General features: G+C 44.1%; 1 protein-coding gene and 1 long non-coding RNA gene across 3 annotated transcripts in view; one reads left to right on the plus strand and one right to left on the minus strand.

The window, feature by feature from the left end:
- The window catches only part of LOC146809490 (dickkopf-related protein 3-like), a 1,194,695-nt gene that overhangs the window by 825,113 nt on the left and 355,684 nt on the right, over nt 1-13,898 (minus strand). The gene's annotated exons all lie outside the window — the stretch shown is intronic.
- LOC146809494 (uncharacterized) overlaps nt 8,579-13,898 on the plus strand; it is a 481,565-nt gene continuing 476,245 nt past the window's right edge. For both annotated transcript variants that reach the window (XR_014966441.1, XR_014966440.1), the window contains exon 1: nt 8,579-8,676. This is a non-coding gene — a long non-coding RNA (uncharacterized LOC146809494). The remainder of the gene's footprint in view (nt 8,677-13,898) is intronic.

Below are 13,898 nucleotides of genomic sequence, written 5' to 3' on the forward strand. Positions count from 1 at the left end.
GCCACGGACCTTTTTATTTATAATTAATACAGCCCAAGCCTAGGATCGAACTCTGCTCTTCAGCTCCAACGTCGGCAGCCTTATGTGATACGCCACCTCTCCTGGCTTCAAGACAAGCCCCTTAAAGGGGTTTATCTCTGTTTCCATTGCGTGCACTTTCCAGGGCCCCTGGGGCACAAGCAGGGACCTACTACAGTGCTTCTCTATCAGAATGCACTTTGCGCGGTCCCCCCGGGGCACAAGCAGGCATCCACTTCTGCCTAAGCAAGCGTGTGATGAGTGGAAGCGTGTGTGTGTGTGTGTGTGTGTGTGTGTGTGTGTGTGTGTGTGAGTGCGCGTGCGCACGCGAGGCTGCAGGAGTGGACGGATGTCGAATTTCAGGATCGCAAGGGGGAAACACCCATTACAACGACTCTGTATTCACGCGCTGCCATCGCAACGCGGCTTTTACATCGCAGGAGGCTTAACACCGCAGGTTTTTAGATCGTGTGCACATTTACTAAGGTAACATTTACAACGCAAGCAAGTGCAACGGGAAACACATGATGTTTTTAGATCGCATGCACATTTACTTCGCGCATGCTTTTATGTTCTCATGATCACTGAAATGAACTATCAGAGTCTCCTTTATTTAGTTATTATCCAATGATCTTGGACTGTGAGAAGCTTATCCATTCCTTTCTTGTGGTTTATTTGTGGTTCCTCCTTCTCTTGATGTGTTAAGCCAACCTATCCCTAGAATGTCCCTCCTCTCTTCGGTTTCTCTTTTACTGCTTTTGGGAGTGTTAGCAGATAGAGGGAATACCGCGAGGAACTGGGTGAGTTGTGTGTCCCTGGGCTAAGAGACAGCGAAGATGAACTTCAAGTGATTGGCCCTGTGGGGACTCATTAAAGACAACACGAATGCCTCATCCAAATCATTATTCAATAAAAAAAAAAAGGGCCATCTGCTGCCGTGCTGCCTGGGATTGAACCCACGGCCTCACTGCTCACTGTGCCCTGCAAAGATAAGTTTGGCTTTTGGTCATTTTTCCCCTTCAATAGCACTGGCCTTCAGTGATCTAACACACATACGGCACATATAATACACACGCGGAATGCTGTGTTACATCTATAGCATGTTTAGTATATGGCATCACAGCACTGGAGTGTTATAAATAAAAATGTATTACACAGAGAACATTTATGAAAAGAGTTCAATTCCCAGGGTCGGGCAATCGCGGTAAGAGGAGTAATGTTGCTTAAAATCTAAAAATTATTTTCTATAGTTGGCACAGAAGGGGCCACCGTTAAAACTGGGGGCACCACTGTGATAGTGAAGAGTGCGTGTGCAAGTGTATGCATTAATGCGAGGTCAATAGATGCGTAGATATTTCACTCATTAAGACCTCCGTACATCGAAAGTCAGTCACAATGTACATGGCTGGAGAAAGATGTGCGCCGCATTAGTGTTAGAGTGCAGCAGATGGAGCGTTAATGGCGGCTACCGCGCGCTCCTGCAATTTATCATAAGACGCAAACGGAAAATGATGTAGTGTGCGGAAAGTGCGGTGTGCATATAATACAGCCTTCTAGTTTCAAGAGGGCAAAAAACAGAAGACCCATATTTTGAGAATAATAATATGCCTGTGCTGCAATGCGCTTCTCATGTTTTGTGTAAGTTGGAGCTCGCCTTAATGGTAACATTATTTTGTATACTACAGAGGTTTGGGGGGGAGGGGGGTTATGTATTTATTTTTCATCTTTATCTAAAAAAGCCATCTCAACCTCTCACCCCTTTGTGGCAGATGGAAAGTGTTCCACTCAGTTTGTGGCGCTGTAGTTAAATGTTTAGGGGGACATTCATTTCGTGGTGTGCAGTAGCAACTGCAGGTTTTATGGTTGCACTTATTTACAGGTTTGTAGAGAGATGATTTGCACAGACCATAGAAACACGTAAAAGAGAAACCTGGGTTGGATACTTTGCCCACCTGTCGGGGCCGAGGTAGGGTGTTATGCAGGGCTTTAAGTAGGATAAAAAAAACTGGGGGGGGGGGTCTCTCAAAGGGGCGTGGTCGATGTAATTATGGACGTGGCTTAAAAACCGGTATGCTGAAAATCTATATTTAGCTTAGTGTGGCGCCTGACTGGTATTTTTCTGCTTCTGTCATTGTATCCAGATATATGATACAACAAGTGACATTACACCTCCAACAAGCCAGGGCTTTGGCTTTGCCAATGGTTGTAAGTTGCATAAGATAATTAAGCAACAACTATGGCTTCATTGTATAGCATATTGAAAACGCTTCAGTTTTGAAATGGTGAGACTGTGAAAGAACTGTAACGAGTCTCTCTGGGTCTAAGTGTTCTCGTTTATTTGGAAACTTTTTATCTGTGCGAACTAAAATTAGTTTTTGTTGACATTTTCAAGTTAGTAAATGGAGGGTTATGTGTCAATGTGGTAAATCCATTATCCCTAATTATGCGGATAATGCTGCATTTACAAAATTACATAATTCCAGTGGCGCTGGTTGTAACCTACTTGTTTTTGGCTTTTCTTGCCGCATAATTTAGTCAACCCTGATGCATGCTTTGTTGCTCATAATGAAGGCAAAAGTAGGATGTCCCGCCTGGAGCAGCATTCGCCCTATGCAGCTCATTAACACTACATACCAACCCAGCTACACAGTGGCACACCAACATCCCAACTGAGTTATTTACAGTGGCTTTGCATGGGTGTTCACATGGCGCAAAGCGACAAAAAGCATTTAGTTAATTTACTGACCATTAAAAAGGCCTAAAAATGCAGCGTTCGTTGTGTATCAGCACACAAGTGCTTGCGCAATCCTAGTAAATCTAGGCGCATGACCTAAGAAGCTTGACCGAGCAGAACAAGAAAGGCATGGGAGAGACAGGTGATTATACTGCACCTACTCACCTGTGAACGGACAGCTTTGCAATTAGGAATGCAAACCTGTTTGGTATATGGTAGTAAGACATCACAGCTTTAGTCTTCTAACGTGACTGATGACGGACTGTGTTCTTTCATAGCACCATTTTGTTTGTTTAAGGCTTTCAATGGTCTTAAGCACATAGCTACGTGTGAGGTTATGTCAGCACTGTGGACGTCAGTGTAATAACCTAATGTTGAATTTTCAGCAGTGGCATAGCAAGGGGTCAATGGGCCCTCCTGCAAACAGTGAAAATACTCCCTCCAACCACCCGCTCTGCACAGTTTGTAGTAACACAGCCCTAGTTGGGCTCGATAGCCAACATTCCTGGTCTCCGGTGCCACTGCACCTGCTGCACTGTTCATAGATGCGCCCCAGATTCTTAGCTCAATCAAGGTAAGAATGGTGGAAGGGAAGCTAAGCCGTACATTTCGACCACAAAAATTGGATCAAATTAGTGAGTGAGTATTAAAACCCAGCCCTGTCACTATGCTGCATAGTTAAATACATATAAGATCCTAATGGCGAGACCGATTGGCATTGCCAATGCTTGTTTCCAGAGCAATGACCTGTCCCTACCCCCACTTCCCTCATGTGAAGAGGCGCTGCCCTGTGTTTTTGCTGAACTTCCTGGGTGCATGCTCTTTCTCTCTCTATACTTAGCTCACGCCTTTCTTCCTCCCCCCGTCTAGTTTGTCTCCTTCTCTCTGAGCTACACTATTCTTTTTGGCCGGACTTCGCATTCAAACTCGCTCTCTGTGATCTCCTTGGCTACCTGGGCAAATTCTATAGCCTCACCTTCATCATCAGTTCCCGGGGGAGTGGAATTCTCATCCTCACTCCCACTCGCTGAATCGCTATATAGAACCGCCACAAACCTCCCTGTCACTCGTGTATGTTCGCCTGAACCTGTGGGGGTGTGTGTTCTGTTGAGGACCTTTGTGTTAGGCGTGGTAGATGGGGAGTCGAGCTTTTGGTGACATTTCCAAGGAACTTAGACTGCACTGGAAGCGTTAGGGCTTGCTGGCCTTTAGGTCGATTGTGCTTGGATCTAACTGTCCATCTCTTGGTGAGGGGCCCGTCTGCCCCTACTATTGGCGGATGGGAAGATCCTAATGCAGGAGGAGCTGGTGTGAGCACCTCCATACCTGCATATGGTGGGGGAGGCACTGACGCATTACTGGCTATCGGTATTTTAGGGCTATTACTTTGGGCCTCTTCCAAGATGGCCCAAAGTTCTAGTAATGCTTCTCTCTTTTGACCTGTATATTTAGTTTTTATGTGTGTTTCAGCATGTTCTATTACATTGGTGTCAAATGTTTGCCATTTAGGCCAGGGGAAATGCATGTGCCTTCATGTGTGCGTGCCATTCTTGGCAAAACGTATTGTTTAGGGAACCGGGTTTCCATGTGCTTTAATGGAAAATCCATGATAACTTTAGTGATTTTGTGGGCAAAATACGACTGAAATCTTTTGGGAGTTTTCGTTTTTCGTTTTTCGTTTGCTCTAATCGTGGGGCAAAACGGACGTGGTGCACTCTCACAATTTTACATACTATGAGCTCAGAGCTATTTACAGATGCATCAAACAATTCAACTTGAACAATTCAATACACACAGATAACAATGCATACGAAGGGTTGCAATATAGGAAAAATGTACAATTTTAAAAAACAGTATCTGAACGATATCAACTTTTTGTGCCAAATACAGTTAGCAAGAATTAACAACACCCTCATATGAAGTATTGAGACAAAGACGAGAAAATGTAATAAATAATAGCACCATAACATCACATGCAAATTACAACAACTTAACGAAGGTTGACAGGAAAACATTATTGCTTTGTCAAAAATGTCTTAGGCTGCTCCTAGCGCATGCTATCCTGTAGACAGGGGAAGCACTACGGGGTACACCGTACTAAGTGAGCTCAATAGTCTGCCAATATCTGCTCCAGTACAAAGGTAATAGTATGTGGAAAAAGGAATAACTTGGGAACCACAGGCCACTCTTGGCCACAAACAAGTTACACCTAGTTTCCCAGGTCCACATCTTTTATCCCTAACGTCTGAATTACACCCTGAATCACACCCACGGGCCAAGCGTACCATCTGTGTCACGCTCATCAGTCCAAGCGTACCATCTGTGTCATGTCCAGTGGAAAAAGCGTACTGTCTGTGTTACACTTAGCTGTTTAAGCGATTAATACCTCTTACTCCTTTCAGATACCACCAGTGTTTAAGAAACCAGTTACACTTGAGAAAACCTTTCAGACTAACAAAATGAGATTGAGCTGCCAACTCTGCTCAATCAAGCACGAAAACCGCGTCATGGGAGTTATCAAGGACTATAAATATCCACCTTTGATGTGCAAATGTGAATCCGTCCGGGCGGGGTCTTCTTCCTTTGGCTGCAGTCGGGTCTGAGCTACCGATCAGCTCCAAAAGTGGCTCGCCAAAATGTAACTTGAGCATAAAAAACATTGAATAAAACAAGATAAAAGAGGAGTTTGGCAAAACAGGAACAGTTTGTTTAATTAAACACAGTGGCCGGGAGAACAGTTACAGGCACAGGGTCTGAGGACTATCTCAATTTACAATTAATCTGCAACTTTATTATATTCAGTTCATCGTAGATAATAAAGTTTTCTGGTGAGGTATGTAAGTTGCTGCCTTTGGAGTCATAAATTAATTGTCTAATGGATAATACAGGCGGGTCTCGACCTTGCGCGGCCATAACGTGGCCAGTGGGTAACATGTCCGGATGTTTGGCATAGGGAGCGTGAGATCACTGGGTGTCCTATATGTTCCTAACTCATGTGGCATCTGACTTTATCGTGTTTATGAGCGCGCGTAACCCCATACCCGTTCTCCCATGTGCGCTTTATTGGCACCAATCTCCTATGACCATTGTAGTGTCGCGGCACCTATCTGTGGGATTGATCTAAGGTTTCCTGTCCGTGAATTTGTCTGCCAACTAAGTGCCACCCCACCTGTGACCTTTCAATCAATAACCTTGAGCTTATGTCTCAGTGAATGCCTAACTGAAAATTTGCGAGTCTGGGTTGATGTGGAGTTCAGAATGGGAGAATTTGTTATTAAAGACACAGGGCCCGATTCACAGAACTAACTTAAGACAAAATCCTAAACTTACTACCATTTTGGTATTCACAGAAGGCACTTACTCATTTTGGTATTAACAGAAGTTAGGAGTCCTAACTTTAGGACTCCTAAATGTCTTCTGTGAATACCGAAACTCTTAAAGTTAGGATTTTTCTCAGTTTAGGAGTAGTAAAGTTAGGAGTCCTAACTTTGCTACTCCTAAACTGAGAAAAATCCTAACTTTAAAACTTTTAGTATTCACAGAAGGCATTTAGGAGTCCTAAAGTTAGGACTCTGTAGTAATCAGGTCCATTCAGTAGTGATGATTTTAGTAGGTTTATTGAAGATGGTACAAGATCACATGTAGATTAGATTAAGATAGTATAAAGACCAAGTCTAGATCAGATTAAGACCCCACCAGGAGCAGCCAGCAGGCAGCTCAGCCCCAGTCAACTGACATTACTCACTGGAGATTCCCAACATTCTGACTGCATCATCACATGAACATTCCACTGGTGGTAGACTGGCATTGCATCAACATTAGCAGGATATAACATATCTCCCTTTCTTTACCGAAAAACAGAAGACTAGAAACATAAGAGAAAACCTGAGAATGTGACAGCAAAGTGATTATAGAAAACAAGGAGAACAACGATCATAGAATGTGACAGCATAGTGATTATAGAAAACAAGGAGAACGATCATAGAAAACAGTGTGAGAACAACCATGGAGAAAATAACCTGAAAGAAAATAAGAAACAGAGAAAACTCCAACATAGAAACCAACATAGAAAACAACGATAGAAACATCATCCCATCTTGCAACGAGAAAAGAAACAAATATAGAAACTCCAAAAGACTGCCCCAATACATACCCACTGGCCAGAACAGGAATGTAAGAAGGCAGAAGAGGAATGAACCAACAAAACTTAGAGCTACAGGATGTGGAAAACACAAAGAAAGAAAACACGGTAAAAACCTAAAAAATGCAGAATCCACAAAAAACACAAGAACTCAGAAGGAAACAGAAAAGAACATAGAAACAAGAAAGAGAAAAATACAAGAGTAATTCCCCTTCTAAACACCACCATCTTAAAGCAATGACAAAAATTGTAATGCAAAGATAACAGTGCAAAATAGCAAATAAGATATAATATCAACAAAACATACTTAGCATTGAAAATATGAAATGCATTCAAATAAAGTATAGACCTAAACTAAGTATGTGAACTAAACTGGATGGGTAAGAACCCTTGACAAAACTCTTCAAAATAGCGATGTGTTGTGCACAAAACTGGAAACACTACCTACACTAAAATAAATGTAAAAGCAAACATTGTGTGGGAAACCCCACCGTGCACCGAAGACGTAACTGTGTTCAGGTCGAAACCCACACTTATGCAACAGGACTGAAACCCTTACATAAAATTGACAGTGTGTGAGTCGGAACCCCCACATATACAACCGGACTGAAACCCTTACAATAGAATTGACAGTGTTTGGGTCGGAACCCACACTTATGCAACCGGACTGAAATCATTGCATAAAATTGACAGTGTTTGGGTCGGAACCCACACTTATGCAACCGGACTGAAACCCTTGCATAAAATTGACAATGTTTTGAGTCGGAACCCATAAATTGATTCATGCAAAAGGACTGTAACCTTTGCATAGATACACCTTGTAGACAGGTAGATTCGAAAGCGTACTGGTAAAACCCGTAAATTGATTTATGCGGAAACTCTGTAACCTACGCATAATTGCCCGTGTCATGGACTAATCGAAAATGGAACAAAACCCCTTTACAACATGTATGACAATAAAAACTAGTAGTACATTTGTTCACGTTCCATATGACAGTCTGTCAAGGTGTGTGCAACCTCTAAAAAAACTAGTGACAATGCAAAACCTGCATACCTTTGTGACAAAAGGATGGCTGTCTTTGACTGTGCTTGATGTAAGAAAGAGAACGTGGATTAAAATACATTCAATATAAATACATAAGCGTCATATTACATTTTGACAGCAGATGGCAGCACAACACATGGCAGAGTATATAGAAAAGCTTAAAAGGAAGATTTCACAATGTTTAACATTACATGCTGCACTCGAGTACAGAAATGCCACCACCAAAAAAAACAAGTCACTGTTGATAATCGAATGAGACTTGGTTCCGATAAACGAAGCGATTAATAAAGTGCGGCAGAAATCCATGTGGCAAAACACTCCTCTGACTGGGACGCAGATTCGGACTTCAAACGAGTGGAAAAACTGAATTGTGCTGTGCTGAAGAGACACACAGTGGAACTGATCTCACCGATCTTGACACAGCGAGGCTGCCGGTGTTAAGAAAAAAAAAACTTTATTGAGTGGGAGCAACTTGATTGGCAACGAGGAGGAAAATACATGAAAAACGACAGGAAGTCAAGTAGAACAGATTTGCCAATCCAAAAATGGCATGTGAGAACCAATAGAGCGGTGTAAAACGCAAATAATAGTATGTCCACACGCAAATCACGTAGTCCCGGGTGGCTTCCTGCACGCCTGCGCAGGAGAACGTCCAGCAGCAAACAGCAACAGGCATCGGATCGACACTGCTTCGTCATAGAGGAGCCTAGGAGGAATAAGCACGACCTCGAAGTACAGGTGAGAATCCGCGCGCTGACTAAAGCTTGCGCCACGTTATGATTTGAAAGAGGTTTGAAAAGGGCCATGACGGTTGAAGAGGCAAATGTCCAGGGATAACGAAGGACCCCAATAAAGTCAAAAATAAGCTTACCTTTGAGAGTCCACACATGCCACAAATAGTACAAACGTTGAAACAGTCCCACAGAAGATTGTAGAAAGTAATTTCCTAACAATAGACTTTCCTCGCAGGTGCAGTACTTTTGATTGCATGTGACATCGTTGCCTTTGAAGTACAAATAGAGTTGAAAAGCCTTGAGTTGAACAAACGCCGTAGCCATGGAAGAAACAGAGTTTTCTTGTTGTAGTGTGAACAACAGAGAGAGGCAGGAGCTGCTAAGAGAGTTGAATTGGTAGTTAGCGTTGAGGACACTCAGCGGTGTGTAGATTTGAACTGGCACTTCGAGTCGAAGACACTGCACTGTGTGTAGATTGAGACTGTAACTGGCACTTTGAATTGAAGACGCTCTGCGCTGTGAACTGGCACTTGATTTGAAAACACACGTACTGTGGTGACAGGAACTGGAGTTTTGAATTGAAAGTACAGCAATAGACACGTAGCAAAAGCTGGAAAGTAGATGCCCAAGACTGAATGTAGACTTCACAGACGGTTTTCCTCACAGGAACAACTGGCAGATAACATTTCTCAGACGTAAGGCTTACCCTCACATGAAGGCGCAGCATCGATAGAAGACGTTGAAAGTGTTGGCAGGCTTACTCTCACTGAGGGCACAGCACTTGCACAGACACAAAGTAACAACTGGCAGACTGGTAGTGGGCGACCGATGGGAGGTCACTGGTGGGGTCAGGATGCCAGTTGAGATGACTTGAGTTGAGTTGATATTTTGAAGTTGCATGAAGATCTTGTAGAGGTGACAGGAGTAGGTCCTTGAAGTAAAATCGTCGCCAAAATTCTGTAGTAATCAGGTCCATTCAGTAGTGATGATTTTAGTAGGTTTATTGAAGATGGTACAAGATCACATGTAGATTAGATTAAGATAGTATAAAGACCAAGTCTAGATCAGATTAAGACCCCACCAGGAGCAGCCAGCAGGCAGCTCAGCCCCAGTCAACTGACATTACTCACTGGAGATTCCCAACATTCTGACTGCATCATCACATGAACATTCCACTGGTGGTAGACTGGCATTGCATCAACATTAGCAGGATATAAAAGACTCCTAACTTTACTACTCCTAAACTGAGAAAAATCCTAACTTTAAAACTTTCGGTATTCACAGAAGGCATTTAGGAGTCCGAAAGTTAGGAGTCCTAAAGTTAGGAGTTCTAACTTTACTACTCCAAAACTGAGAAAAATCCTAACTTTAAGACTTTCGGTATTCACAGAAGGCATTTAGCAGTCTTAAAGTTAGCAGTCCTAACTTTACTACTCCTAAACTCCTAAGTTAGTTCTGTGAATCGGGCCCACAATTTTGTTCACATAAATGAATGTATAATTTTTCATATAACCATCAACTTTTTCCATATTAACACTATAAACATTGTTGAATCCACTAATATATGTTTGTTGTAATTGTATCCGGTTTAACCAATATATTTAAAATGTACAATTTATCATTCCATCTTGTATTGGTTCCAAGGATAGCTCGGTCCCATTTTCTGAAGTGTTAGCCCTGCCTCCTTTTGTTGACCTGTTAGCCCACACCCCGAAATTCAGGTCACGTTGCTCCCCTGTTGCCAAACCTATGAAAGGATAAGTTACTTACCTGTAATCCTAGTTCTCTTCCAGGGGTATCCTCATCAAAGTCATAAGCACTGAATATTCCCGCCCATGTGCGGGGACCCCGGAAATAATAAAAATTATATATGGAAAACATATATATACAGCTCTATATATATATACATATATCATTTTTCCTCATACCAATGCAGCTCCCATCTAGGAGGCTAAACAATGTAATAACACACATAAAGCTGCATTTGCAAATATATATAAAAACACAAGAGGGCAAGTAGCACTTGAACTCTGTTTTTAATGAGTTAAAACTCATGGAGAAAAAACACTGCAAATAAAGCAGACATTGTTAGCCTACAGGCTGCATTGTAAACCAATAGCTTAGAAAATGAAAGCGTTTTCCTACAAAAACTGGCACTGTGCCTTTAAGGCAGCCATGACCCCTAGCTTCCCATCATGCCTCAGGGGTGACAGTTAGATCTGTTGTTCTTTGCGTAGCCCTGAAGAACAGAGCCCAAAGATATTCTTTAACAATGAATACAATCTTATTTAACTGGGGCAGAGGGTGGGTTGCTTATGACTTTGATGAGGATACCCCTGGAAGGGAACTAGGATTACAGGTAAGTAACGTATCCTTCACATCCAGGGGATCCTCATCAATAGTCATAAGCACTAAATAGAATAGCAAGCCCAATCCTCACCCTGCAGGTAAATGAGAGAAAGAGAGACCCAACATACAACAACAGCCGCAATCAGCTGTTGAACACATTCCTCAAGGAGGCCTGGCCTGCTTGGGTGTCTGCTCTGGTGTCTGTATTTAGACAACGGTGCCTTGTAAATGTATGGACGGAACTCCCAAGTCGCCGCCTTACAGATTTCAGATATAGGCACGTTATGCAGAAAAGCAGTCGTAGCAGCTTTTCCTCTAGTAGAATGCGCCTTGGGAGTAGATCCAAGAGGCCTCTGTGCTAATTGATAAGCTAGCTTTATACATGAAACTATCCATCTGGAGATGGACCGCTTTGAAGCTGGAAAAGCCGTTCTGATCGACCCATAGTTAACAAATAGTTGATCAGATTTTCTCGTGGACTTGGACCTAGCCAGGTAGAATTTTAAAACTCTTTTCAGGTCAGAGAGTGCAAAGCCCTCTCAGCTGGAGTGAAGGGATTAGGGAAAGAAGTGGGCAGAGAGATTATCTAATTTACATGAAAATCTGACACCACTTTGGGGAGGAAAGAGGGATGAGTCCTCAATACGAACCTATTAAAAAGGAAGACGGTATAAGGTTCCTTAGAGCAGAGGGCCTGTATTTCGCTCACTCTTCGAGCTGACGTGATCTTTAACAACCTGTAACTGAAAGAAAGAAGGTTGAGAAGGTGAACACCTATATGCAGTGATAGTTGCTAAGTGCACCTTAATGGAAGGAAACTTCAAGCCTGCTTTCGCCAGATAAAGCAGGTATGGAAGGATGACCTCTTCCTGTCCTTTGGTTGGGTTACAATTGTTTTGAACACACTGTGAGAAGTTGGCCTGATATATGATGTCACTAATTCTAGTGTACACCTTGTATCAGTCCAAACAACCCTTATGGTGATTGGTTGTAAAGTCAACCTTATAGACCAGCTATCCTAGTGGTAGCATGGACAAGAGCAGTCTTAGGCTAAACTCTGAATGGCATGTGAAGCCAGCTGTTATACCATATGTAATTCCTTGAATACCAAATGAAAGGACACCACAACAGATATATATAAAAATAGAATGTATTTATTCTAGGCAAACCCTCAGCACTCTTTATGAGATTCGAGGTAAGTACAACACAGTCTTATTTCGAGCATACATTAAGTCACACAGGTAAGTAATACAGTTAGGCCCTAGGGGCCACGCAAACCATATACTAAGTAAGTGGTATAAGGACCACTGTCACGAACACAGGATAGGCCTAGGCCTAGGGAATCGCTGGGGCTACACTATACTACCAACATTTAGGAAGTGGGAGGCTCACGGGATTCAGGTGCAGAGTGGAAACACTCACGCGTAATGCGTAAAAGTCGATAGAATCACTAGCAGTTAGAAATAAGCAGTTTTAGGACACTTCTGGTATAGCTAGAAAGTCGAGACTCGGAAACTAGACCCTAGGATAGTCAATACCCTTGTGAGCACCGAAGTACCCAAGTTACCTAGCCCATGGGCTGCGGGTGCATAGGTGTGAACTTGCGTCGGGTTTCGTCGTGGACTTCTATGGATGCCTGAAGGAAAGTTACTGACAGGCAGTCAGTGAAGAGTGTCCGGTGGATCCCAAGGTGGGGATCAAGAAGGAAGGGACAGGGTCTAGGTCACCAGCCAGGAGCCGGGAAGGAACTAGGAAGGAACCAGGCGATGTTGTGAAGATGCAGGTGAAGAGGTGAAGCTTGTCGCAGCAGCCACGGGTACCAGGAGACGTCGAGGACGACCAGGACCAGGAGGTGAGCTGTCCCACAAAGGCTCTTGCTGTCGGCGGCGTCGAAGTCGAGTCAGGACCCAACAAGCCTTGGCAAGCGGAACCCACGCAGGATGGAGGACTTGCTTCTGGTGCAGACCAGGAAGGTCTGGGGTGCTTCTCTTCCACAGAGGAGCAGGTGCCAGTCTGGAGGAGCCGGACCAGCAAGATGAAAGTAAAGGTTCGTTGTCGCAGAGGCTACTAGCCAACGGGCCAGCCACGGGACAACACGTCGAGCAACACAGGTGCAGAAGGGCCCCAGGCAGAACACGTGAAGTGTGGGGAGCTGGTCTTCTTTGCAGATGGTGCTCGGGAGTGGGGCTTCTCAATTCCCCAAGCACAGCCTCGAGGAAACCTCAGAAGTCGCGCTAGTCAGTTACTAGCCACTTGTTCCAAGTCGCCGGTCCCACGTCCCTCGTCGCCTCCACGGGTCTCAGCTTCACTGGAGATGTGGATCTGGTTCAGAGGTGTCTGGAAGTCTCGGCGCTGGTCAGTCTCTGCAGTCGTCCCTCGTAGGATTCAGTCGCAAAGCAAGCAGCGGTCGCTGGATGGTGCCTGGTTGCCCAGGGTGTTCACTCCTTGGCCACAAAGGAGATTTCTTCAGTCTTCTTCCTGAGGTCGAATGTCGAAGGTCCAGAGTTTCTGTTCAAGTTGCAGATTCAGGTTAATCTAATTTCTGCAGGGCTCAGCTACCTACTAATATACTGGGCTCGTGGGCTGGGCTACCTGCAAGGTCCCTCCTATGGGTGGGACCAGGAAGGGGAGTGGCTACACCCCCTTTCCTTTGTCCAGTTTAACGCCAGAGCTGGGGCTGGAGTGCCCCAGCGCCGGTTTGAACTGATCTATGCATGGGACACCTTGTGTGCCCCAGGCATGTCTCATTCCTTTCAGCCCTCCCTGCCCCAATACACTAAAGTCTGTCTGGGGAGGTGCTAGCACCTCCCCAAGCAGAAAACCTATTGTCCAGGCCTCCCTGGCTGGGAGGGCTCCCAGCTGCAGGAGGTCAGACTC

Source organism: Triturus cristatus, chromosome 7, assembly GCF_964204655.1.
Source record: "Triturus cristatus chromosome 7, aTriCri1.1, whole genome shotgun sequence".
Lineage (NCBI taxonomy): Eukaryota > Metazoa > Chordata > Amphibia > Caudata > Salamandridae > Triturus > Triturus cristatus.